This window comes from Lygodium microphyllum, unplaced genomic scaffold, assembly GCF_053477565.2.
Source record: "Lygodium microphyllum isolate KBCC unplaced genomic scaffold, Lygodium_microphyllum_v1.1.10 scaffold_64, whole genome shotgun sequence".
Taxonomy (NCBI): Eukaryota; Viridiplantae; Streptophyta; class Polypodiopsida; order Schizaeales; family Lygodiaceae; genus Lygodium; species Lygodium microphyllum.
In genome coordinates this window covers 225088-230673 of record NW_028229547.1, presented here as the reverse complement: position 1 = coordinate 230673, position 5586 = coordinate 225088, and the positions used below count along the sequence as shown (strand labels likewise).

The window sequence follows — 5586 nt, the reverse complement described above, 5'->3', positions numbered from 1 at the left end:
TTAGGCACAAAGAAGGAACTTTACTAAACATTCTTTCACCTTTCCCCAACATAGATACACACCTCTTGCATAGCCTTTGATGCGCCATTGGTCAAATCTATAGTATTATGTACTATATCACACCAAGTGCAAATGGGAACAAGACTATTTCAAGGTATCATGCTAGAGGATTGGATTTTGCCAAATATGCACAATAAAGGTAGAGTCAGAGGACCATTACATATGCCATTGTACTATCTACTATGAGACTAATGGGAGATACCACTGCCTGTTTCGAGAATGTAGAGTCATGAACTATGAGGAGAAAAGGTGGCTAGGATTGTTCATGCTAGACTTGTGATGCAATAAGGAGACTATTTTGAGAGATAGGAGATCAATACATCTAGATCCACAAATCAAAGAGTGCTCACAGAGTTCCTCACATCAATGTGATAACCAAGGCTCCTTCTCCACCAACATCCATTGCTTTACCCCAATGAGATTAACCTAGAGTGAGCCATATTTGTGGCATTCATGTTCACCAATGCATGGTCTGAGTGTTGAAAGGGAGCGACGGATCGAAGGTTGGACTCAAGAGCTATGGCGGGAGAGTAAGAGCAAGAAAGGGAGAGACTAGAAATGGAAACTCCAACAGTCACAATGTGTGACCGGGCCTTCCTTTATTCAAACTGTCACTAAAAGAATAAACAATAAAGTGATGGTGACGGGCACTCGCCACCTGCAGTGTGCAATGGCGGTGACTCTCAGTGTAGAAATACACGGGCAGCTAGGTAGAGGTGCCTTTATCCCCAACAACCTCCCACTTAAAGGCGAATCTGCCCCAGTGAGGAGTGAAAAGAAAAGGAAAAAAGACAGTACAACATGTACACATGTACAACAGGATGAGGAAAGACATCATCTCATCCCACGCCCATCAACCTCCTGAGGAAGGCAAAGTGCTCTGTACAGAGGCTTTTCATGAGCAAATCTACAAGATTCTGGTCAGTCGAGATCTTGACAAGATCAACAGACTTGTCCTCAATGACCCAATGTATGAAGTGATACCTCACCTCAATGTGTTTCGTATGGAAGGCCAGATTCTTGGCTAACTGAATAGCACTCATAGAATCCGAATGCAGTGTAGGGATAGCATCAATACCAAGGTCAGCAACTAAACGACCCAACCAAATGGCCTTGTACGGATCAGATACATTGAATGAATCTTCAAGTGCATTTTTCTTTTTTTCTCATGGACTTATGCTTGCACAGCCTGCACCAGGCCAAGATGGTTCACCAAAGACATACATAGATACATTTTTGTTTTCGGTGCATAGATCACCTGCCCTTGCATGACTTGCACCAAATGGCCTGCACCAAATCGGAATGGTCAAAATGAGACAAATATAAAGATTGTATGCGGAAAATTTTAGTTATAATATTTTCTTTTCTTTATACAATATTGCAGTAGCTGGCAAGCCATTGTAACTAGAATCTATGCCAATGTGGGTCAAGAAAAAGAAGCAGCCTACATATCTTGTTCCATTAACCCTATTAGCAAATTTTCTAGCAGCAAGAGATTATCAATGCTATATAAGCTTGCTTGATAAATGAGAGGTGGAGAGAGTTAATTGAGTAAGGGAGTTTGAATGCTCACCACTCATCACCAATATTGCTTTTGATATGACTAGAGCATTCAATAGGGTCTCCCTTACTAGTCTAATTTGAGCTCTTTTGAATATCTATGAATTTTTTCTCTTCATGATGGATTTAACACATGTGAGGTAGACATAAGTAACTAGAATTATAAAGGTAAATGACATGGATAAGTATTGAGGTTGTAATCAACACATCTAGGACATAGAAAGGAGTATAATGATAGCATTTTAACGTAGTGATTGGGGGTTGGAGGCTAAACCACACTCAAAAGGGATAACTGTTGTGATGGACTACTAAGTCCTAGGGACATGACCTTCCCATCTGTGTCTGATTTGGCATCTCTAAGTACTGAGATGACCTATATTTATGTTGTTTCTAAACTAGTCTAGGTTTTGATTTAAAATGAAATGATATGTAATGATGCCAATATGCTATATTTGTATGTTTGAGATTTAGGATGTAATAGTCATTCTTCTTCTCATCGATTCAAACCAAGTAGTGATGTAGCCAAATATACAAATGATCGTTAATGCTAACTATGTGCAATTGGATTTGCAAAACTTTAAACATAGTTGTGATATTATTGGGGATGTCATCGTTAATGGTGATGACATTAGTGGGGATGTCATAATAGCTAGTCCATTGTCATCGTTAATGCATAAGGGAAGGGCAGGTTGCAATGCCATAAGGGCAGGCCAGAATGCATAAGTGCAAACCGTATTATCATAAGTGCAAACCATTATGTTCCAATATTTCTGATTATCTTCTAATTATGTTCCAATCATGATAGAAAATCCAACAAGCAGTTAAGTGTTCTAATCATTGTCTAAGTGGGTTGTTTCTATAGGTTTCTTCTCTAGTGGTTGGGCAGGGAGCTTTAGGACTGGTGGCTCCTGAGTTTCATGTAAGACATGAGCACATGGGAGATGGGAACTCCAACAAAAACCACTGACATCTACCCCATAGGTATTCACTTGTCTCCACTTTAGAAATTTGTGATTTTGAGTCACTAACCCTTTTTTTGTTGGGTAGGCATTTTCAACTTATGTGCTTATGTTTTGAGCTTATTATGGGCAAGAACAACCACCTTGCACTATGCCAATGTTGTATCCTGAGTGGACAACTACTTTCTTGGTTTGTCTACATTGATTTTGTAGCATTCAAAGTGGGAATCTCTTGCTCTCTAGTTTGCTGATCTTGGATAAGTATGGCAAGAAAGGAAATTTGATTTGTCTAAATGAGGGTGCAGATCAAAGCCATGTTTTGGGATTTGTATTTCTCAAGAAGGAGGAACCTATAAAGATTTACAAGAGGAGATTGTCCTTGATAGTCCCATCTCAAATGACTTTGTCTTTTTGGGAGGTTCTAGAATGCTTCCTGTTGGAGCAAAGCAAGAGGAGAGATGGATAGTTGATGTAGAAGATCTCACCACTCAATTGAGAGAGGAGAGTGAGTCACCATGCAAGTGTCAAAGAGTGAATTCAGAGGGGGCTAGCAATGAGCCAGAGACATCCATGGAAGCTAGAGCTAGTGATCTTCATGTATCTAGCAATGGGATGGAGTCGACAAGGGATGATGTGAGCGTTGTCCAAGATGTTTCAAAAAATAGACTCAAAAGTCTTCTTGCCAAATCATCTGAGATAAAAAGGTGGGAGAGGGATACCAAGAACACTAAGGAAAAGCTAAAATCCATGGGTTGACATGATAGGTTTGAGCTAAGGGAAAGCTTTTTTTCAAATTTGGTGTGAGGAGTGTGAATTCTCTTATGGTCAAGGAGGGCATGATACTCTATACAATTTCACACACTCGCGTATCAAGTCATTATCTTATTTATGAGCTATTGGCTTGGATAAGAAAGGGAAGCAAAGGCATGACATGCTTGGAGTCACACCATCATTGGAGGAGATAAAGACACAAAATAAACAAAAAATAGATGAAGCAATGTTTGAGATTTCTTCTTTTGGAAGTGAGAATGATCTAGAATTTCAACTTGTTCCTGAAACTATCGGAGACTCCACTACCTTGTCAAAGGTTTTCATAAGGTGTCCATTGGATAATAAGTGGCTACCATTGTTCCCAAAGACAAGTTCTTTGAGATTGTGCATGATAGAGCACATGAAGTCAAAGCTTCATCTGAAAGCTACTACTAAAGGAGATGGTGATGAGCTTAAGAAAGTAGGCTGCCCAAGCCTAAGTAAAGTAATGGACTTGGACAAGAATCAAAGAAATTTGATCGATTTTTTAAACCAATCCAATCCACAGGTACTTAATTCAAGAAAAGGGTGTTTGTTTTTTTTTACAATGAAATTTTTACTCTAACTAATAGTTTTCACTATGTTTGATATGTAGATGCTTCCAATGCATCAGGTTCTAAGTTGCCACAAAGACCTTCAAGTATACAGCTTTAACAAGTCTTGGTATTTTTTTGCATTATGGATTTGTTTTTGTCTTTCTTTTAATTATCATTATTCTATGAAGAGAACAATAGAATTTATGTACTGTGCAGAGGAGAGTTTGCTTGCTACTCTTTGTTGGGAGTTTGCTTGCTACTTTTTGTTGGGGATTTTTGCAAGGATCATATAAGTTTAGAAACCACATGATCAATGTAAAGTGTTTCTTGGATGATAGTAGAGGAGGTGTGCATTGGACTTGTGAGCCAAACACAAAGGCAGTGATTTTATTGGGAACAAAGCTTGTTGAGATCAATGGCACATTTTTTCACAATGATTGCAAGTGGGTAAGTTTGGAGGGAGTTCCCTTCTCCAATCTCCAGTGATCATCATGTGCATCGATTCCCAAGGAGAGAGACTTTTGCATGCATGTGTATCGAGACATGCACTCTAGAGGGGAAAAAGGATTAAGAAACACTGGAGGTGGTAGAAGATTGGATTACTTGACTCATTTGGAGATATTGAGAATTGCTAGGACCAAAAACATAATGGTTCAACCACGCAAAAAAGAAATATGGTTCACAAGGACAAAGGTTGCTACTTTGAGTGTAATGGTGAGGAGTCTTCAAGAAAGTGTTTTTGAAGCCTTGGTACGATGAGATGTAAAGAAGTTTTGCACTGATATTGTGAATGCACATAAGCATGGCTTATTTAAGGGGAAGAAATATTTGTGGGACTTTTTCATCGACATCTCTCAAAACATAAGAAGAGTGGGTCAAGGAAAGCGATATTCTAATACAACAAAAAATCTCTTTGAAGCTGTCAAGATTTGGGGAGGTACAAGATTGCATAACTTTCTCTCCATGAATCTTCAAGGTCCACATCTTTCAGTTACATCTAGGGCTATGAGAAAAGCTCTTTGTTATAGAACTGGATTGAGAGAGGATGTATTCAAGCATGTGGCAGAAACATATAAGCATTATATGTTGAAAAATGGGCTTTTCATGGGAAATGTACCTGTCATTCTTGCTGAAGATGAGGCTATGATCAAGAGGATGGTGAGGTGGATAGCAAGAGATGTCCAACTTGTTGTTTTTTGTGGAAAGAAGATAGATCACACATGCATTTCAAATTTTGTAGTACTTGTTGGAGATGGTAAAAATGGTTATCATATAATTGTTGATGCATTTGAGCATAATGCGATTGCCTACTATGCAAGAGTATTGATTGCAAATCCTCTTGCTGAATGCTTGCCAAAGTTAGTTCTTCTTATACAACTAACTTGTAATAGGTTTGACTCTATGTCCATCAAGGAGCAATGGAAATAAGTCAATTTTCATTGGAATATGTATGTGAAGGATGTGATTGGACCAATAATTTGTCATGCTTCTAATGGAGATTCAAGGCAAAGAAAGTTTATGGTTGAAGATTATAGCTCTCTTACAGGTGTTCGATACTCAATTCCTTGGAAAAGTTGGCCATTCACAACTTCTATGGAAGATGATTGAAGCATCATTGGATTACATGGCCAAGATTATATACATAATGGAAAGAAGATGAT

The 5586-nt window shown here is 38.6% G+C and overlaps 1 pseudogene; it reads left to right on the top strand.

The window, feature by feature from the left end:
- Positions 1-4468: 4468 nt before the first annotated feature.
- Positions 4469-5353, top strand: LOC148008837 (uncharacterized; annotated as a pseudogene).
- The last annotated feature ends 233 nt before the right edge of the window (positions 5354-5586 follow it).